Source organism: Canis lupus, chromosome 38 (assembly GCF_048164855.1).
Source record: "Canis lupus baileyi chromosome 38, mCanLup2.hap1, whole genome shotgun sequence".
Taxonomy (NCBI): domain Eukaryota; kingdom Metazoa; phylum Chordata; class Mammalia; order Carnivora; family Canidae; genus Canis; species Canis lupus.
The window spans coordinates 14,045,900-14,069,366 of record NC_132875.1 but is presented as its reverse complement, the minus strand read 5'-3'; the positions used below and the strand labels follow the sequence as shown (position 1 = coordinate 14,069,366).

Genomic DNA, 23,467 nt, shown 5'->3' with positions numbered 1-23,467 from the left:
AAGGTGGAATGGCCTTAATTTTCTCGGCCTCCACAGAGTTCTCCAAATTTTCTAGTCAAGTTCTCCTTTATATTGTGGCATTGTAATCAAATGCATTTTATTTTGCAGTCAAATTACTGGTAGCTGTGTTTCCTTGCTTTATGATCATAAATCCTCCTTCACGGGAATTCCAGTCCTGACTATTACTTAATCAGGTAGCCTATTTCTCTTTCAAAACAGCAATCACGAGGTAGCATAGTGGGGGGAGTTTGGTTACGAAAATTGTTCAAATGTTTATTACATTTTATACAGATTAAGATGGTGTTGTCCCCAAGACTGCAAATATGAGAAACCACCAAGGAGCCGACAGCGATGCAAGCCCACAAGGGTTTATTTACATGCTCGAGCTTGGGTCCAAGTATACTCCACACAGCAGAGCAGGGGCTTGGTCCCTGAAGTGGGTTACAGCTGGGTTTTTTATGGGCTGGTCTAGGGGATTTTCAGAAGGGGTGGAGGAATTTTTTTTCATTCCAATATGGGGGGGAAGGATGGGGAAGTTTCTTAAGATCTGATATGGGTTTCTCTGCCAAGGGCATTCTGAGCTCTGGTGTCTTTCTGATATGGGATTCCCTGCCAAGGACATTCTGTATTTTTTTCCTGTAAAGTTCAGCTCCTATTCACAGGGGCCTAAGATGCTGTACTTGTGCTAATGCTAAACTTAAGGTGGAATGGCTTTAATTTTTCTTGGCCTCCACAGATGGCAGGTATTTGAAATTGAAGAAACAGTACAACCTGAATTTAAACAGGAAGACTGTCTTTGCGTATCCTTAGCCAGGAAACAGTTCCTGGATTGTTGGAAATAAAACAAAAGTTGGGTTTAAGATTAGAGATGGAACTGTCAGTACAGTAGAACATGACCATTGCAACTTTGCCACAATTATTAATAAAACCCCTCCATTTTGTACTTTTTAGTGCAGAAGACAAGGAAAGGATGCTGCAGGAAGAAAGGTATAAAGGATGTTACACAATTAGTTTCACTGAAATGAAGGAAAAAAATCAAGTTAAATCAATACAGTGATGATGTTGGTTATTTTGCCCTTTTTATCTTAATAATCTACATAGGCAGGTTGCTGCAACTATTATAAAATGTTTATTATATGCCAGTCACTGTTTCTATTTAGTGAAGATTAAAAAAAATAAATAAAGTGCCTACCTTTCAGGATTCATAGCCTACTGGAGATAATGCATACACAAATGATTAAAGCAACAAACTAGAGTTTAAATAAGTTCATGAAATTATGAGTATTGATCTTTTTTGAGAAAGGTGAAAAAATACTACTTCGGAAGGGATCATTTGGCCAAATACGAGTATAATACAAGTAGAAGTATTCTTTTAAGTCAGGGGAAAGAGGCATTTTTATGCAGGAATAACAGTTTGTACATAAGTGTAAGCAACAAATAAAGCTATTTGTCTATGAAATAACTCAATTTAGAGGTTCTTTTATTCTTCCGATGACAATTGTGATGAATTAAGCTAAAATGTTGTTCAGTTTTCTATTCCGTAATGAATTTTGTCAATCAAAAATATATCTCTTGGTAAAAAAAAAATCAAAGTTCCTACACAAAATGAAAAACAAATGCTTCTGTAGTGACGGATTCAATGTAGAACTTTCAAAATCTTCAGGTTATACATGCAACCGCATAACTAATAGTAATACACAAAAACAATCCTGATTCCTTATAAAATTACTTTTTAAAAATCATGTAAGATCAATAAGCTCCAAAATGTAAGCTCATTTTGTGCAAAAAAAGGCAATTTTCTGAATTGATAAGTGTATTTTCCCTACCCTGTTAGAAACAAGTTATTGTGTCATTGCTTAATTTTCAGTCACTTGAATTAATTGAACAGTGCTTTATCAATATTCATTTTAGTCTAGTTTGTGATTAGTTATGTCAATTGCTATTGCTAATCAGTCTAGAGATAAAAATCAAGGTTTCTAAGAAATGTACATACTAAGCATTGTCTTCCTTTCATATCTCCCACCAGCAAAATAAATGTTTAGAAAGTACTACATTAATTCAGTACCAAAATGTCATGTCACGGCACTGAAGACTAAATATTCAAACATGAATCATAAAATATTTAAATTGATAGAATAAAGCATAAATTTCCCTAATCTGTTACATTTTATGATATGTGAATATATTCCAATGTAAAAAGCACTTTGAAATTTTATTTGTACAAACTAGATACAAGAGAGAAGTCCCTTTAATACTTGAGCAATGTGCATACATACACCTATCAATGTAAAATAAGTTATGCATATTTTTACAATGTATTTAATTCTCTATATACATCTTTGTGTTTAAATATGCCTTATGGGATTTGATTTCCCATTAAACATTTTAATATTTGGAATAATGTTAAATTTTGAAAATATACATGCACATTTTCAGTTGTCAGATTTGGCCTTAATCTTAAATCTACTAGTACTCTTTATTCAAAAGCTCAAATAAATTCTATGTGTATAGTTTGCCAGTAGTCCTAATTGTTGCAAATAAAGTAAAAATTGTCTTGAATACATGAAGAATACTCACCACTACTGCTGCATTAAACCTATTGTAATGCTAATTTTTTGGATTATTTTAATGCTACTTTCTGTAGAGAGGATCCACTTCCAGTTTCTCATCCCTTTCCTCAAGGAATGTTTATATTACCAGCTTTTTGGAGTTTCAAAATGTTTCCTGGGGCATGTATTTTACTAGGTTCAACTACTATAACTAAAGATATCAACCTAAGGATTCCTAGGATAGAAATAGAGAATAATAGCCCTAAATGAAAGTGTAGGTTTATGAGATCTTAAATAGGATCTATTATAACTGGTATCTTCACTGTTAAAATGAGAGAAGCGGAGACAATCTAAAAACTCTTTCATGAAATAATAGAAATAGATAATTTAAAACTTGAATTTAAAAATAGTCATTTTATGCATAAGAACCTATGTCTGCCCAATTAGTTACTGGTAAAACTAGGTAGAGACACTACCCTTAAAAATAAAATAGTTATTTATTTCATCAGCAAACTGAGTTTATTTGGGGATAGCAGAGGGATTACAGTTCAGGACATGCAAATATGGCAAATCATAGGCAATTCTAGAGAAGAAAGTAAAAGAACTTTATAGAGAAAAAGGAGGAAGTTGGGAGAGGTTGTTTTGAACAAATTCTACTGGAGGAAAGCTAGAGTTCAGTGTGGCAATGGTTTCTCATTGGCAGAGCTGTGGCAGTGTCTCAGTGGCTAGGCTGCCCCTGGGCAAGGAGAAAATATTCCTTTCCCCTTGTGGGGTACTGTGAACCTCTCCCTGCCCAGAAATGTGAAGTATAAGCTGAGATGGAAAGTTCAATCCTAAATGTCCCCTTTGCAGGGCTTCTCTACTCTGTTCTAAATGAGATTTCCGTCTATTAATTTTCATGGATACAATACTAGAGCTTTTAATTTATATACTTGAATTATAAGTTAAATAGTAATCAGATCAAAGAAAAGTAATATTAATAATAAAGGCTCTGAATCATTCTGGCTTCCACGGTAAATCTTCTAAATCTAATGGGATTAGATTAAATTTTTAAACATGATTCACTACAGAAGCAAAACTCTGATAATTATGTCTTTATAACCACCAGTTCAGTTCTATATTCTCAGCACTCAGTGTGTCACTAGAGTAGATATCTAATCAGCCCTTCTCCAAATCTAAATTTCAATTTTAAACACATGAACTAGAAGAAGGAAAAAAAAAACTCCAAGACCTAAAAGAACAAGGTTTAAACAGTTGACTGTTCTGGAGCAAAATAACTGACCAGTTTTTGGTTTTATTTTATTTTATTTTATTTTTTATTTTTTGTTTTTTATCAAGAGCGGAAGGGAGACCCTATGTTGACAAAAGAAGCTACAGATTTCTGTGGATACTGAAATCCTATAAAATTGGTATCTTTCCTTTTCAACTTTTAAAAGTCTTTTTCAGGTAAGAAATAAACTGAGTTCAGATCATTTTTGTCAGAACACTGTTTCAAAAAATGAGTGAATGTTGCATTCTCAGCTCTGCCACTGCAGAGCTTGTTATAGCAACCAAGTTTGCCCAATTTTGTCATTTAAATGTTGCTGTTAGGTTGTGATAGATGGAAAAGAATTTTCAAACTGTGTTCAGTTCCCTGTTAGCTTTCCCCTCACTCAGAATAGTTTTCTATGTACCCAGATCAGCAAATCCAGTGACTTTTGTACAGATATTTATTTTGTTATCCTTCATAATTACAATTTTCCTCTATCTCTTGTGCTTACTGTTGACATCTCAGTTTAAATAAAAGCCAATGCTAGTATCTGTAAGTACAATGATAGAATGCATGCAACATTTTGTAGAGTTGACTGCAGTATAAAATTATTCCTGTGTGTGCTATGAGGCATAGTGTAATATATAACTATAGTTTTTAACCTGGGTAGGCTATCATATGCTTTAAGCACAAACTTCCTCTTTCATAGCTACACAAGAACTTGATTGTCAAGAATCAAGAGTTTATATTGAAAAAGTCATAAGAATATAACAAAAAAGAAATAGACTTTAATTTCATATTTTACTGTGTTTTCCTGTATTGATTTTGTCACAGAAATTTTTTACTGCGCAAAAAAATGAAAATTCATGATCAATGATATTTAATATACTTTCTGATTTTACTATATATAATGTCAGTCATAATCAACTATTGTACTAGGAGTCAACCGATTATAGGCCCCCTTCCAAGCCCTACCTGATTGCTTTATTACTTACAATCTGCAATAATGCAATGTATGTATTTTTAATAAAACAGCATGATGAGAATCTGCACATAGAAATTATCAATATACATATGGAGAAATAGGTGTGAAGCAGACCAACTAAAGTCCTAAGAAACTGTGCAACAAGAACGTTAACTAATGCTTTAATTATCCTGATAAAAATAATAAAAGCACTAATGCAGTTAAAATAACATGTTGAATTCCTACCATACAACTGGGCTTTACCATTTAAAAGAGTGAAAGTAAATTGCTTAAATAGTAAATAAGCAAGACATGGGGCTACTTGTTTATGAAAACACAGATGAAAAGTACATCATATGGCTTCATTCATATGTGGAATATAAGAAATAGTGGAAGGGATTATAAGAAAAAAGAGGTGAACTGAGTAAAATTAGAGAGAGAAACAAACCATGTGTTTTCCTAACATCTATATCTGAAAATGTGCCCTGTGACACCAGTCCCAAATTCCACTAATTAAGATCTAGCTTAGGTACTATCTTATATGGTTTTCTGCTATATTTTTTTCACTCTCAATTATTTCTTTTTTCTTTCTGAACTTCTCTTGGAAGTTCCTCCAAGCCTTCAAAGCTCTTGTTTACAAGCAGTCTTATATTACTCTCATTTCTAGTTTTGGGTATTTTCAGTATTTTTAACAGCCATTTGTGAAGAATGATTGTCTTGAGATTCTTAACATGACTCATGGTCTTGAAAAGGCCATTCAAAATATTCACTTTTCCTCATGCTCCAGCAGATTTTTTTTAAGTTCTTTGAAAAGTTTACCGTTATCCAGGGAGCAAAAGAAATAGCTTTGGTTACCTTTTAAAGAGTTATCAGCTAAGATTACAGTGTTCCCGCTCATCAATTTGCTTTCCTACACTGATCTCTGACTTGAAACTTTCAGGCTGTCTTGAAGGTCAAGTAACAAAATAGCACTATTCATTATAGGGAACATCACTCCTGCCCTTTCGTTTGGAGGACCCTGCTGTTCCATAGGTATGACAGTAAAAGGAGGGGCAGGAAGGCTCCATCTGCTTCTGACCTTTGTAAGCTTCATTTTAGTAGAAGCAAGGATTAATGTAGAGAAATGTCTCTTCTTTTGAAAACATCTTGTTAAAATTTCAAAACTCAAAAAGGTGTCCAAATGTTCTATTTAAAGAACTTTAATTTTAAAATTAAAAAAATATATTATACATTCACTAGAGGCCTGAACTGTTAGAAATTCAACAACTCTCCTCTCTCATGGAAAATATTTGACTTAATATGCTCTTTTATATCCTGTTGTCAAGATAACTCAAGCATCTGCTTTATGACAGGACTTCAATCAGCATGGAGTTAAGTATGACTATCCTCTATTTCTTTTTATAGAACGGATTAATTGTGTTTTACATCTTCTAAGTGACAATTATTCTGATGGATTCCTCTCACAATTTCTGTCCTCTGCAGGCTCGGCTGGGTGACAACTGATGTTCTTTCAACAGCATAAAAATCTGACCTATAAGAACCTGACCTGAACTGGCTTATGAGCAAGAAATGAAATTTCATTTTATGTGAATCATTGTGTATTTTTACTCTCTTTGTTTTATTACAATAGCCTACTCTACTTAATTTGTTCTTATAAATTGGGTTAGCACAGTGTTTTAACCTAGAAAATAGCATTGCTCATTCAAATATGAAAGTTAGCCACTTACAGTATTTATGATTTTGGAATTAAATTTTAACAGCTAAAAGCTCATATTTTATAGATCGATCTTAATAATTCCCTAATATAAAATTATACTCATAATCACTACATTAATATGCAAGCAGAATTTCCCTGAACAATTTCCTGAAATGTGTATCATAAAAAGAATGGAATCCATCAGATTAATCTTTGAGTTATTTTTCATGTACATCTTACCTTTTTCTAAAAGTTTTGCTCTATTATTTTATTCTTTGGTTGTGATATTTTTTCTCTTTGAGTTCAGAGATAACATTTAGTTGAGTTCTTTTCCAAACAGATTTTTGCCTGGTTTCTAGGTTGTTGCTACATTTCCCTCTGGTCAGCATTCTTCAGTCTACTGACATTTTAGAAGTATGTAACAATATCTTGAGCATAAGTGGCTCAGAAGTTGCACTACAATCATTCTTTATATTCTTCCTAAAGGAAAACTGGATACATTCTTCAAAATTAGAAATCTTAGTCTTGTCCCTTGCTTTGCCCTACAACCCCTTTTCTGAAATTCCAAGACATAAAAACTAGTATCAAAACCATTCTCAAACATTATGTACTTTGTAAAAGTGTATTTTTTCCAAAGGCAACTATATATCTATCTGAAATATCATAAAATAATAACCAATATAACCTAACTATTAAAGGAATCTGGGGCTTAACTTCCACTTTTTAAGTATAAGATAAAACATTATCACAATTGAGATTCAATGATGAATTTAGAATTCATTACTGACTCATTTTTTAAGAGATTTATTATTCTGTCAAGAATAAAACTAACAAAAATATGAGATAATTTCAAATCTGTAAATGAAAAGAAAGTCTGAGGTGTTTTTTTTCTTAATTTAATATAAATTGGGCAACAGTACTAAAAAAGAACCTACAGCAAGCAAAATAAATTTAACCTATTCACCAATATCTTTATATTTGATGTCCATTTTATTTTGACAGGGAAAATGCCTAGATTTGACCTTAATCCACAACTCCGTTGAATTAAACAGGGGAAGGAAGGGAATTATGTGGGAATTGTATGTACTTTGTGGAATCAAGGTGTGAGGAAATAAACAGGAAGTTTACTTGAAGAAACTGTGAATGTGTGTATGATTGGTGCATCTGTGTGCAGGAATAAATTAAAGAAATAACAAAGTTTAAAAAAATAAAAAAAAGATAACAAAGTTTGATTACATTTCTTTTATGAGCTAATTTTTTTTGTCTGTCACTTATAAGAGATGGAAGAATTAGGCTGCCCTGATGAAACTATGTAACAAAGACATAGAAAGAAAAATGTAAACTAGGGAACTTAGAGGCAGTCTGTAAAATAAAGGAATATATACTGGAAAAAATGGAAGTAGAGTATGTACAGAATAAGAAAGTGATAAACGAAAATGATGAATGAAGACAAATTAAATAATATGAGTTAGAATAGAAAAAATAGGAAGAACTTGGAACTGCATCATTTTCTAGCAATTAAATCACTATATTATAAGCCAAGCATAGATTTACAAATATATAATTATAATGTCGGTTTATGTCTGATAAGATTTAGAAAAAGACTACATTGACTAATAAACTTGTTTTCTTATTCTTAAATACTGGGAAAACATCCATTTTAAAATTGCATTTATTATTATATTCTCTTGACAATCATCCAAAAGAAAACAGCAAAATGAGAAACAAAAATAAAACATCAAATTCAAAAAACCCAAAAGTATCTAAAACTCTGAATCCCAAAACAGGTGAGGTTATTTCCAAAAGCTTTTGGAGGTCAAATAATGTGTGCAGAAAAATGCAGATCAGCATATCCAAAGCTACAGATCTTAAAAAAGCTTCCATAGCACATTTCATCAAGTAAATAGCACACTCTGAAGTGTAAAGCAACAATTTTCATCTTTAATGATGGAAAGCAGTGCAAAGACGCTGTGTGATTTTGCTGGGTTGGTAGCTTGATGGTCAGGGGCTACAGGAACGAACATATGGGCTGTTTTTGTGTCTAGAAAGGAATATTATGTTTCAGCAAAGGGGAGCAGAGATATTCTGTGTTGTCAGCAGCCTTCTGGTGCTAAACTTGACTGACTGGTGAGATATCAATTCATACTCAAATAACTCTAACATATGGGGGAAATTCCAGGAACACAAACCTAGATTCCACCCCATGATGAATCATTGGATTCAAAAAAGAGAAAGAATTCAAAAGTAACAATAATAGATGTAAACAAGGCATATAAGGAAATAGAACCAAAAAATGAAGAAAAAGAAAACTTGCCAAATACTCATCGCAAAAATGTTGCCGTGGAACTGCTAAAAGTTATCACAAAAAGATCATGGTTAATTATAAAACTTTTGAAGTCATCATCTTAGTTACACAAGAACAATAGATATTTTCCGAGAGAAAAATAAAGGTAAAATGAAAATAAAATGTTAATTTTCATTTTCATCAAAAATGAAAATTTTTAGATGTTTCATAGAAATAAAGGCTAAGTGGAAACAGAACAAATGTAATATACATTGTTAAAATCACAGAGGAGAAAAACAGAGAAAACGACTAAAAGCTGGGCAAAATAAAAAGAGGATAAACAAAAAAAAAATTGAACAAAATACAAAGAAAACTAAAATAGTGATTTTCTAAGCAAGATCCAATACACTCTTAACTAATATCTCTTAGTTGGTCCAATCAAAATAATGGAAAAAACATTTAGAGATTTAGTTAATAGAAAAACCTTTCACATATAAGAGAACACTTCAATATACTTCATTAAAGAAAATGCTTTATTCTAGGAGCAGTTGACTTAAAAGTATCTACTATAAGATAAACTCTGGTAAGTTAACTGAATTTCAAATTTCATAATATATATCATATATATATGAATGCTTTGGGCAGCTAGAAAAAAAATTTTTTTGATTCATCTATCAGGTGAAAAAATAGGCTGACCTTCAACTTTCCACAGCAATACTCAATGTTATAATGATTGTGAAAAACCACCTATATAATCTTCAAGGAAAGAAAGTGTGACCTAATAAATTTATAGATAGCCAAACTACCATTCAAACATGAATGAAACAGGGACAAGGGAGCAATATTTTTGAACTTACAAGAAACCAGAGTTCCTAGGAAGTTCATCTGAACTGTAAGTTCATTTTGAAAAAATTCTTAGAAAACATATATCATCCAAGAAGAGAAAAATGGCAAGTGAGCAGTCAAGGGGCATTGAATCTATTTAAGTGCTTTATTGAATAAGAACTAAAAGAAAAAGGGGGTATTATAGTTACAGAAAATAATGTAACTTTTTAGAACAATGATGAACTGCAAAAAAATAATATGTAAGATACTCTAAGTATGCAATTTCCAAATTTTTAAGAGCTGAAGTAGATATATATATTATTTATGTACCTAAATAATACTTGAAGACATAAACATAAATCACATTAATAACAGACTTTAATAAAGCAAGAATGCAGAAAGAGTAGAAATTAAAAATCTCACAGAAAAAGGAATGATTTTTTTCAAAATATACCTTACTGTATCTTTTAAATTTTGACCTATAGATGCAAATAACACCCATTCAAAAGGAAGAGAAAAATGAATGAACAAATAATAATCAGCTAATTAAATAACTAAATAAAATTCCTAATTTGCTCTGGAAAAGTATGTATGACAAAGATCTCTATTTGGTCAAAAGGCCTTAATACAAAGTATTACAATACTTACATAATATCCCCATGCTACTAGCAACCTTTAAAAAATACCTAGCTGTGGTTTAAGGTTGATGGAGGGTAAATTTGAAGTTATTTTAATATTGTAAACTGAAATGTATTACTCACATAATGTATAGTTAAAAGTAGTGAGGTATTGCTGTAAGGATACCTGAAGCTATTCACTTACTTTTGTTACCTATGTATTTATATTCAGATAACACTTTATTTCACTGAGGGATGAAAATATCAGAATTTATTAAAATTTTAACATTTTACTTTATTGCTAACACTCATTAAAATTTTCTTTATAAACTTTGTTTATATATATATTAGAATCTGTTTAAACTAGTTATACTTTTCTCCTTGATTTACATAAATAAAATGCTTTCTTAAAAAACGTGGTATGTTCACTCTCAGTGTATACACAATAAGATGCACACGGATTTCTTTTACATCACCAAATATTGCTGGTACATTGGTATATCATGTAGTTACATTTTACGTGTTGGTGACATAAGAATTGTTTAGCTCAATTCTATTTTTCTGGTGGAACCAGTAATATACACTGGACTCCTATTTCTGAAAATGAACTTCACACCATAAATTTGTATCACAATTGATCTTAAAATATAATAAAATAAAAAAATAGAAAATTATTTCTCAAACATTTCAAAGGCAAACACTATATACTTATATATTTGAAAAAAACTTCTTTTTAGAGGTGTTTTTTAATTTTTTAGAGGTTTTTTTTTAAAAAAAAACTGTTTTGGCAAAGATTTCTAAAATTATCGATGCAGTGAATTTTCAAATAAAAATGTCTAGTTTTTTTAAATGTCTAGTTCTTTGTTGATAAATTCCTCATAATAAATACTGGCAAAACTTTTTCATCTACAAGCTTTTGTGCTGCATACCAGAAGTCATCAATATTGAAGTTGTTCTAGCAATTTTATGTACAGGAATTGAATGGCTTATAATAACAAATTCTAGGGGTATAGAGAGAAGAGGTTATATGAAGCTTCCAGAATCAAAGTTTTAATATGTTATAAATATTTAGTCATTACTGTCAAATTATAATAATCCAAAAGAAAACTTACAGGGTTTTGTTTCTATAATATGTCATAATTATGTATCTATATAAACTTGTTTTCCTATGTTTAGTCACAACATGAACTGATGCAATTATTTCACTGCATCTTTTTTGAAAGAGCTATTATGAAATACCTATTTTTTTTTAAAGATTTATTTATTTACTTCAGTGAGAGAGAAAGAGAACATGGGTGGGGAAAGGCAGGGGATGAGGGACAGAGAAACCCAAACAGACTTTAGGCTGAGCTCAATCTCATGACCCTGAGATCAGATCTAAGTTGAAACCAAAAGTCTGATGCTCAACTGACTGCCACCCAGGAAGCTTGATATACATATATTTCTAAATCACATAACTTAAGTAAAATTGATGTTTTAGAGTAAAATCAAGAATGCAATTCCCATAAAAAGAATTGTTACCTGTTTTGTTCATTGACCCTTAAGTAGTGTCCTATAATCAAATATGTAATAACGCAATGAATGTTTGTTGAAATAAACAAGAAAAATTTCTGAGCTCCTGGGAAAATGAGACTTAAGAAAGACTAAAGTACTATTATGCTAAATCCATAAAAGTTTTATAGATGAAAAGTTTGGTTTTCATTACCAAAGCAAATACCTATAAACATACCTACATATACAATAATGCTAAAAATAAGACAATTTTCTATTTTCCCAATGAAATATTTCCAAAAACAAATCTTTGGCCAATTTTACTATTTAAATTTGAGATATGAAAAAAATTAGTAAAATGTCTATTTAGTTAATATAAATTATGTTTACCTAATAAATAACATTAGTTTTATGATTACCTTCTAAAGAAAAGTTGTTAAATCTTTTAAGCTAATCTTTAAAGATCACCATATTCTTCCATAAAATACCTTTGTAAATCAAATGTCTATTATTCTAGACTGTACATTGTTCATTTCTAAATTGTATAAAAGATAGCACTTTTGGAATCTATATGTCATTTATGTTCAGTTTGTCTTTAGCTTTAAAATTCCCAACAAACACTGTTTTTTTAGTTACTTAGGTCAGCTCCTATCCCCCTCCCTTCAGTGCACTTTTTTTCATACATTTTAGCACAGTTAAAGTCATCTGGCACAATAACATTCCACCCAAGAATCCCTGACATGATTAATTTCATTTTTTCTTTAGTTTGTGTAAAGTGAGGTTTTGTCTTTTGTGATATGCTGTTCTATGTGTTTTAATATATATATAGAGTCATATTTCAGTACCATATAGAACCATTACTGCCTTCACCCTATGTGAAACACCTTGTGTTTCCCTTTATTAAAAAAATTTATTTATTTATTCATGAGAGACAGAGAAAGAGAGAGAGAGAGAGAGGCAGAGACACAAGCAGAGGGAGAAGCAGGCTCCATGGAGGGAGCCTGACATGGGACTTGATCCTGGGTCTCCAGGATCAGACCCTGAGCTGAAGGCAGAGCTAAACCACTGAGCCACCCAGGCTGCCCTGTGTTTCCCTTTTATAGTCAACCAGCACCCTCTGCCTCAACCCCTGAAGACTACTGATGTGTTTTTTATATAAATGTGATTCTATAATATGTGTTTAGTTGAGACTGTCTCCTTCCATTTAACAAAATGCATGTAGGATTCATACGTATTGTTGTTTAAATCAATAGATGATTCTATTTTACTCTTGAGCAATATTCCATTGTATGGATGTACCATGGTTTGTTTGGATATTCATCTGTAAAAGTCATCTTGATTATTTTGAGTTTTTGGCAATCATCAATAAACCTGCTAAAGGGCAGCCCTGGTGGTTGAAGTTCAGGGGGACTACAAAAATACAAAGTTTATCATTTTTCATATCTGGCATTTATCTTCACCAAAGAGTTTATTCAGGATTTAATTTTGATATCTGAGTTTCTTTCAGAAATTCCTCATACTAATCAAACAATGCCGACCATTCCATGTTTGAAATTTTGGTCTTTGTTTTTAGGAAGCTCTCAGATGGATAATTTTGTCATATAAAAAGTTGTCTAGAGTGCCCATTGTAATTCTTAACTATTCTACTAGGTGGATTCATGCCATTTTGAAGGATTATAATGTTATAAAACATTATAATGAAAGTACACATAAGAGAATTCTGGGAAATTTTGAAAAAGTATGGACTTAACCTGAGACAAATCCATGAGAGTCTGGTAAGCATTATTATTTTTCTAAGATTTTATTTATTCATGAGAGACACAGAGAGAGGCAGAGACATAGGCAGAGGTAGAAGCAGGCTCCCTGTGGGGAGCCTGATGTGGGACTCGATCCTAAGACCCTGGGATCAGGCCCTGAGCCAAAGGCAGACGCTCAACCACTGAGCCACCCAGGCATCCCTGGTAAGCATTATTTAAATATCCTGGTTGTGAATTCCTATCTCTGGTCCCCAACCTGAAAGTTGTCTATCAGTGAATAGAAGCATAGAGAAGAGATTTTTCTGACTAGATTCTCATGGATAAAACAAAGAAAGATTGTGGAATGTTCTCCTAATGTTTTGATAAGTAACTCAAGGCAAAGTTTCTCCTGTAAGAAATCAGTTTAAGAGGACATTTTTACTCATTAGCCCTCCAGTCTGCATGAAGACAGGGACATTCTGAACCAAGGGTTGACCTTCCTGAGAACCATCTTTTATACATTCCCAACAAAAAAAAAAAAAATGAAGAGGAGAAATACATTAGTAATATGGCAGATTCCACCAGAGATATTTTAAATCTGCCCATAATAAAAGAATCTCTAAAAAGAAATACCCTCATTTCTTGGGAAGAAAATACAGGGTGTGGTGAAAAGAAATTGATCAGACTCAATCCTGCAATTATTTCACCATGACAAACCATATCTTCATAAACGTCTAGACCCTTGTGGCAGGAGACTCAAGGGACCAACAGACCACAGAGCTTCTGAGTAAGTCTCAACTGGATCTTGATGGGTCTCTAGGACTGTTGATGCCCCTATAAATCATATAAAATGATGAAACTGCCCACGTGAAACTGAATTCATTAATCTTATTAATGTGTTTATCTTAGTGGTGATAGTAAGAGAAAGGTATTTTATATTGGGTTTATTATTGGGATAATGTGAATTAAAGCACAGCATTTCAGTCAGGGGAGTATTAAAATTACTTGTAAAACAACAGTTTTATATTATTGGATACAGCTAAGCAAGGGTCTTGAAGTAATTCTTCATATGCATCCCACCTGTGCTGATTATCAATTTATTAAGATAAATTGTTTTACAAGAATTTACTGGTGCAAACAGTGATATTCTATTGACACAGGAATTAAGAAAAGATGTGTGGCCTCTATAGTTTTTACCATATAGCTAGAAGCAACTAAACTAGGGGTTAAGTTGTACCACACAAACCAAAAAAATGAAGTTAGAATGTTAAACAGACTACAATTCCTAAGGGGTCTTAATAGGGTATAGTGAGACATCTGGATTTTATTCTAATTGTAATGAGAAGTCATTGGGGGAGATTTTAATAATATCAATAATTCTGCAAAGAAGAATACAGGGGAAAATCTTTAAGGTAAAATCTGGAGACTACACTAACCTGGAATAGTGCATATATATGAATAAATAAGTTTAGGTCTGCTCAATTTTAAGGCTCTCTGGACAGCTGCCTTCACACTTATGACTGCCTCAGGCCCCTTGTTAACAAGATGTTATACAATTTACCAAATACTTAATTGTTGTACTTAGGATGATCCTCTCAATGCTGAGGTATCTGATTCTCAGTTTTTGTAATGCATAGGTTTCTTCCCTCTGTGCTCATTTCAAAAAAAATCCAATTACCAAATCACATTTTAATCAGACACTAATTTTTACTTTCTTCAAAATGTCTGCTTTCCATACATAGATAGCCGATCTATAAGAAAATTAAGTAGACTTGAATAGTATCTTATTTTCAAGAAAATAACGTAGATTACAAAGAGAAAATGCAGTAGTGTGAAACTATGCTGTGTACACTTAAACCTTGCACTGGTCTATTAAAGGAGTAGTTGTAGAAAAAAACTTTATGAAGATAGAAGTACACAAAATGTCTTAATTTTTCCTTCTTAAGCTAGTTTATTCTGAAGATTAAACCCACAGTAAAACTGTGTTATAACTATTTGACAAGTTAAAATTTCTATTCATCCCAATTTGATGAGGAGTGGTCAATAATAAATGACAATATTGCTACTTAAAATTATGTAATTTATTAATCTAATCCAAATGGCTAAAACTCTAGCTCTATCTACAGACATTTGATAGTTTTTGAATAGCACATCTAATTGAGAGTCAGAATGTTACAAGCATTTGCAAAATTTCTGCTCAGTAGGTATCTTTTATTTTTTTTATTATTTTTTTATTTTTTTAGTAGGTATCTTTTAAGAAAGAAAAAAATGTGAACAAATTCAATTATTTGAAAGTTTAACTATAGCAGCAACACATGATTGAAGTATATCATCCTAATTTTTTTATTACAGATTGTTAGAGTATTCCTTAGATTGTTATTTTGAAGAATATTTACATTGCATAACATAAGTAAGAAAAGCAAATTACATAATGTTCCTAGAGAAGTCTCTTGGTTCTCTAGTCCACTCTATTTTTATAATCTATTTTCCATTTAAAATAACATTTCCTCTTATTTTTTAGATACATTTAAAGCATAGATTTAATAATTAGTTAAATTTTGTACTCTGAGTGAAATGGATATCTTATCTTGCATTATTTTTAAAAAGAAAAAGTTTATTTTAAAATCCACATAACACTAATCAATTATAATTCTTCAGGAAAATATTTTGAAATAATTTTCATAGAGAAATGTACATTAATCTCAAATGACTCTCATAACACATAAAATTGATACAATGGTACAACAATGGTTCAAATTTTCTAAAGTACATTTTGTAATGGCAAACTCAGACACTTAAAAATTTTATAACCTTCCTAGGGTTGATTGAAAAAAAACAATATATCACTTTTGGTTAGAAAGAGAAGATTACTTAGAAGGTGATGATAGTAATTACATGAACACATCTGAATGAAATGGATCAAGTAACAGACTCTTTTCCTGCAACCTTCCAATTTAAAAAAAAATATATTTAAGGCCTGTTTTTATAGGAAATTATTCTCATTCAGTAAATTTGTAAGTTATTTCACTAAAATATGGTTTTACCAGAAAATAATTTTATAGTTATATACAGAACATGTACTTATTTCTGAGTTTTTAATCATAGATTTTGAAAGCTCAGTTCACCAAAATATATCATTTTCTAATATCAATAAAACAAGACCTTTTAGAATTAAAACATCATTTGCTTAGTCTCTTGTACTGAAGTCTTTTAAAAAACATTCCGTGTATGCTCAAGGACACAGGCACATACGGTCATCATATAAATGGATAATTGAGTCAATCAAAAAGTCTGCTACTTACAAAACAATCATAAGAGAATATTATGAAAAACTATATGCCAACAAATTGGACAGCAAGAAGAAATAGATAAATTTCTGGAAACATATAAACTACTAAAATGAAAACAGGAAAAAAAACTTGAATAGACCAGTAACCAGAAAAGAAATTGAGTCATTAATCAAAAAACTCCCAACAAACAAAAGTCCAGGACGATATGACTTCACACGTGAATTTTACCAACATTTAAAGGAGAATTAATACTTATTCTTCTTAAACTATTCCAAAAAATAGAAAAGGAAGGAAAACGTCCAAATTCATCCTATGAGACCAGTATTACTCTGATATCAAAATCAAATAAAGACATATATATACATGAAAAGATGCTTATCATCATTTATCATCAGAGCAATTATCCCTGATGACCATAGATGCAAAAATTCTCAACAAAATACTAGAAAATGGAATTCAAAAATACATTAAAAAGATCATTCACCACAATCAAGTGGGATATATTTCGGGTGGCAAAGGTGGTTCAATATTCACAAGTCAATCAATGTGATACATCATAGCAATAAGAGAAAGGTCTAAGAACTATACGATTATTTCAAAAGACAAAGAAGAAAAAAGCATTTGACGAAGTACAATATCCATTCATGATTTAAAAAAAAAATCCTCAATGAAGTAGGTTTAGAGGGAACATAACTTGACATAATAAACGCCATATAAGTCACAGCTAACATCATCCAGAGAGCTCTTACCCTAAGGTCAGGAACAAGACAAAGATGCCCACTCTCACCACTTTTATTCAACATAGTGCTGGAAGTCCTAGTCCTAGTCCTAAACAAAATAAAAGGTATCCAAATCAGTAAGGAAGAAGTAAAACTTTCACTATTTGCAGATAACATGACACTATATATAGAAAACTGATATAGAAAACTTGATGGACTCTACAAAAAAAACTGCTAGCACTGATAAACAAATTCAGTGAAGTTGCTGAATACAAAATCAATTTGCAGAAATCTGTTGCATTTATAAACACCAATAATGAAGAAACTGAAATTAAGAAATAACCTATTTACAATTGCACCCAAAATAATAAGATATCTAGGAATAAATCTAACCAGAGATGAAAAACCTCTACTTGAAAACGATAAAACACTGCTAAAATAATCAAAGATGACACACACATTCCATCTTGATGGATTGGAAGAATGAACATTGGTAAAATGTCTATACCATCCAAAGCAATCTACTCGTTTAACACAATCCCTATCACAATATCAACAGTAATCTTCACAGAGCTAGAACAAACAATCCTAAAATTTGTATGGAACCATGAAAGACCTGGAATAGTCAAAGCAACCTTAAAAAAGCAAAGCAAAGCTGAAGCCATCACAATACTGGACTTAAATTTACATTACAAAGCTGTAGTAATCAAAACAGTTCAGAACCAGCACAAAAGTGGATTTACAAATCAATGTGACAAATAGAAAATCTATAAATAAATCCATAATTATATGGTCAATTAATCTTGGAGAAAGCAGGAAAGAATACTCAATTGAAAAAGACAAGCTCTTCAACAAACAGTGTTACGAAAACTGGGCAGCAACACACAGAAGAATGAATCTGGTCCACTTCCTTACACCATACACAAAAATAAATTCAAAATGACTGAAGACCTAAATGTGAGACTTGAAACCATAAGAATTCAAGAAGAGAACACAAGCAGTAACTTATTTGACACATGCCATAGTAAATTTTTCCTAGATAGGTTTCCTGAGTAAGGGGGGACAGGGGAGCAAAAATAAACTATTGGGAATACATAAAAATAAAGAGTCTCTGCACAGCGAAGGAAACGATAAACAAAACCAAAAGGTAACCTATGGAATGGAGAAGATATTTGTAAATGATATATCCAATAAAGGCTAGTATCCACAGTACAGAAAGAACCTCTACAATTCAACACCCCAAAAATGAATAATCCTAATAAAAGATGGGCAGAAGACATGAACAGATATTTCTCCAAAGAAGACATGCAGATAGCCAACACATACATGAAAAGATGCTTATCATCACTTACCATCAGGGAAATACAAATTAAAACCACAATGAGATATCACCTCATATTGGTCAGGATGGCCAAAATAGTTGGTGAGAATATAGAGAAAAAAGAACACTAGTGCACTGTTGGTAGAAATGCAAATGGGTGCAGTCACTCTGGAAAATACTATGGAGGTTCCTCAAAACGTTAAAAACAGAACTACCCTACCAACCAATGACTGCATTACCAGGTATCTACCCTAAGGATACAAAAATATTGATTCAAAGGGATATATGCATCCCAATGTTTATAGCAGGATTATCAAGAATAGTCAAATTATGGAAGAGCCCAAATGTCCATTGACTGATGAATGGATTAAAAAGTGGTATATACATACAGTGGAACACTACTTAGCCATAAAAAAAGAGTTAAATTTTGCCATTTGAAACAATGTGGATGGAGTTAAAGAGTATAATGCTAAACTAAATAAGTCAGTCAAAGCAAGACAAATATCATAAGGTTTCAGTCATATGTGGAATTTGAGAAACAAAACAGATGAACATAGGGAGAAAAAAAGAGAGAAAGGCAAACCATAAAACAAATTTTTAACTATAGAGAACAATTTGAGGGTTGCTAGAGGGAAGGAGGGCAAGGCAATGGATTAAATGGGTGATATGTATTTTTTTTTCCATAAATAGGTTCCTTATATTTCAGGGATTGAAATATAATATCAGCACAGAATAAGATTAAAAGTGTACTTAGATAAACACGGGGCCTCCTGACATGTAAAAAACAGTACTATTGAATAAGTGTTAATATTATTTTGGGTAATAAATACCTTAAAAATACTCAGAATAAAATGCATCAGAATATCAGGATTAAAAAAGGCAAAAATTTAGAGTCTAGTTTACACCCAGCCTTGCAATTTTATAGATAAATAATGAGGCCACCCATGATAAGCACTGAATGTTGTATATAAGTGATGAATCACTAAATTATTTTTTTGTGTGTGTACACATTTAGTTTTATTGTAACAAAGCAACTTGTACACTTTTAACTTTTAACGTTTAAAACTGAGCATCTTTCCTTTCCAGTGAAACAAAAAGAAAATTTCAAAATAAACAGGAACAAAATTACAATAGAGAATGTCAATTCCAAATAAGATCCTACAGGTTCTGCTGATTCTCCCATCGAGTGGCAGGGCTCAAGTCATCATTAGGAGAGTTTTATTTTAAAAGTGTCATCTTAAACTGCAAGGATGTCCATTAAACACAATTAAACATGCCAAAGGAGAAGCCATGTTGTCAAAATGCCCACTTAACCCACCCAATCATCTCAAACCCACCCTTTGCAGACCTTCTATAACCTCATTTTTTATTTATTTTTTTTTTATTTTTTTAAACAAGAGAAAGTAGACAGGTACATGTTGGTAAATGCTAACTGTCCATATTCATATAGAGACACAGTGTAATCTCTGAGCCCAATATACAGAGAAAGGAGGAAAAAAGCTAGAATTCTATGCACTACTACACAGGGACCTAGCACCCTCCAGCTTCCGGCAGAGCTAAGGGAGCAGAAGGTTTTTCTTTTTTCGCACAGAGCACGGTGGTGTTGATTCCATAAAGTTTTTGTTGAGACAGGAAGTAATAAAAATGAATTTGGAACAGAAAGGGGTAGAGATTCTTTTCCCGCTGTATTCTGCTCAAGGTATTTCCCCTCAAAATAAGTTGAGAACAATGGTATAAAGGGAGAGAAAAGAGACTTCAAAAAAGGGCAAATGAGCACAAGAGGAGGGGGAAAAAAGAGGCGCAACTTGCTCCCAGGGACTGGAGAAAATTAAAAAAGGAAGGTTGGAATCCATCAGTGTTCCATTAGTCATCTTCTCCTTCATCCTCCTCTCCTTCCTCCCCCTCATCATCATCATCTTCTCCAACTACATCCTCATCTTCTTCATCAATATCTTCCAATCCTTCTTCATCATCATCATCATCTCCTTCTTCTCCTTCTCCTTCTTCATCATCCATATCAGGAACCAAGTACCACTGTAATGGATTTGGCCAAATATCATCTTTGAGGACGTCTCCTAACTCATCTGCACCTGCATCAGAATGGTCAGTAAACCAGGAAAGAAGCTCTCTGGTTCCTCGTGCTGTCTCTTCCTGCTGGCTTTATTCTGCGTTTGACTTGAACGTTATACGTTATATCAAATCCTTTCCAGATTTCCATTTGATTTCAGTGGACTTTGAAGATGGATCACCACTCTCATTCAGATGAAATTCTTTATTTTTGAAGTAAGGGTTTTCATCAAAATAAAAATCTATTCTGTAACCTGATTTAATATCTTCAAATTCTGTCACTTCAACTCTTGTCAAATAATGCAGGGCTTCTTCATCCTCCTCCCCCAGCAGTGCAGACACTTGTGGATGGTTGACAAATGTTGTTACCCCAAAATTGGGGATTTTGGCGATCAATTCCGGCCTCTTCTGAAAAAATGGTTGGCAGAGTTTGTTATATTTCTGTTCTACTTTCAAAATCTCACTGGCTTGTTCATTAAGTCTGTCTATTTCATTTTGTACTTCATCAATATGTTCTATTGCTTCTTGCTATTCTTTTTCTCCCTTTGGCAAATGCTGAGAGGTCGATATCCCCTCCGGCTTGGGGCCGGGAGGCAGCCTTGGTTTCTTCATTTGAGGTGCGACTGAGGACTGGTGCTTGGGGGCCATGCTGTGAGGAAACTCCACGAAACCGGGAGAGGGGCATGTCAGGAAGAAGCTCCAATTACTTGAATCACTAAATTCTACACCTAAAATAATATTGCACTGTATGTTAACTGGAATTTAAATAAAAACTTGAAACCAAAATAATAATAAAAAAAACCCACAATGAGTTATCTCTTTATACCCGTTAGACTGTCTAAAATCAAAAAGACAAAAAAAAGTCTTAGTGAGGTTGTGATGAAAAAGGAACCTTCTTGCATTTTTGGTGGGAATGCAAACTGATACAGCCACTGTGGAAAAACAGTATGGAGGTCCCTCAAAAAATTAAAAATAGAACTACCATATGATCCAGTAATTCCACTACCAGGTATTTACAGAAAGAAAACCCAAACACTAATTTGAAAAGATACATGTGGCACCCCTATATTTACTGCATTATTTACAATGCCCAAATTATGAAAGCGTTAAGAGTATCATGTTAAGTGAAGTAAACTAGAGAAGGACAAACACCACATAGTTTCATTTACATGCGGAATTTAAGAAACAACAAGCAAAGGGAAAAAAAATGAGAGAGAGACAAATCAAGAAACAGACTCTCAATTATAGAGACAAACTTATGATCACTAAAGGAGAGGTGAGCAGAGTGATGGGTTAAAAAGATGGGGGTTAAGGAGTGCACTTATCCTGATGAGCTCTGGGTGATGCGTGGAACTGCTGAATGACTATATTGTACACCTGAAACTAATGGAATATTGCATGTTAACTAGCTGGAATTAAAATGAAAACTTCAGAGAAAGTTCTACCTGTATTGAAAAGCTTCTATTCATATGACCAAATCAAAATATGAAATTGTTAGGAAATATTCAGATTAATGGAAAAAAATAACCCAGTGTTTTGATGAGTGTGTCTTTTACATTTTTTATTCATCCTAAACATTTTACATTCTTATGAAAATTAAAGATGCTTTTTTAACTCGTGTATTTTATTAGCTTCTTTTATACAAAATTGATGGCATCTGATTCAGGATCTCAGGAAGCATGCACAGACGGAATATAATATTACAATTTGGTGAGCTGCTATTTAAGAACCAAAAGGTCCCAATGGAAATACTGAGGGATCATGCAGTAATTACAGGAAGCTGCTATCACACCTAGCACTGGAGAACATAGAGAACGGTTTGAAATTATTAAAACTCTACAATTTGAAAGAGCATTCCTACTGAGATTCAGACTACTGAGGAGGGGGAAGTTGTGCTTGGCACGGGTACATCTGAGGAGTGTGTTGGGGCTGATTCTGGTAGAGAAGGTGACTGGAATCAACTGTGTTGATGGCACTGATGGAGGAGTAGGCAAAGGGAAAGGAACGTGTTTCTTCCTTCTCCAGCATACCACTGTCCCTTTAGAGGCCTCAATCGGCAAAACCTCAACAAGAAGCCAGCATCATGAAGAAAAATATCAGAGGACAGGTCTGAAACTGAGAAACAGGAGTTAATAAGCAGTAGAGATAGAAAGCAAGTAGTGATTTCTAACATTTATCAATTTTCAGGAGTTCATAATAGAATATAAAGTACGTTGGAAAATAAAAAATTAAATCATATTAGTATTGTAGGTTGAGTTCCCTGAGAAGTAGAATCAGAGATGGCCTTTAACACACAAAATGTTAAGGAGAACACTTCAAATCAAAACTTGTTCAAGGGAGGAAAAGAAAATAGGAGAGGGTGGAGAGAAGCTGAGGAGATAAAACCCTTAGCTAATTCCAGAGTGAGCACTGGAACTAGCATTAACCTTTGGTTGTCCCAAGTTGGGCCATGATGGCCACATCTTTAACCTCTCTAATTAGTCTGTCATTAAATGTGGTCTGTCTTCAGGAAGGATGTTACCTTATGCAATCTTTGCAACTAAGGCTATCCCTAAGAAGGCTGAAGGTTTCTAGCTGCCTGCCTACACTGCCCCAACAATTGAGGCAATAGTCTATCACTGGAGGATCTAAGTGATACCCTTAGTGTCCAAAACATCAG

General features: G+C 32.7%; 1 protein-coding gene and 1 pseudogene across 1 annotated transcript in view; both read right to left on the bottom strand.

Moving 5' to 3' along the window:
- The window catches only part of LOC140626765 (uncharacterized), a 441,573-nt gene that overhangs the window by 394,173 nt on the left and 23,933 nt on the right, over window positions 1–23,467 (bottom strand). The window lies entirely within an intron of this gene.
- On the bottom strand, window positions 20,111–21,456 carry LOC140626751 (protein SET-like; annotated as a pseudogene).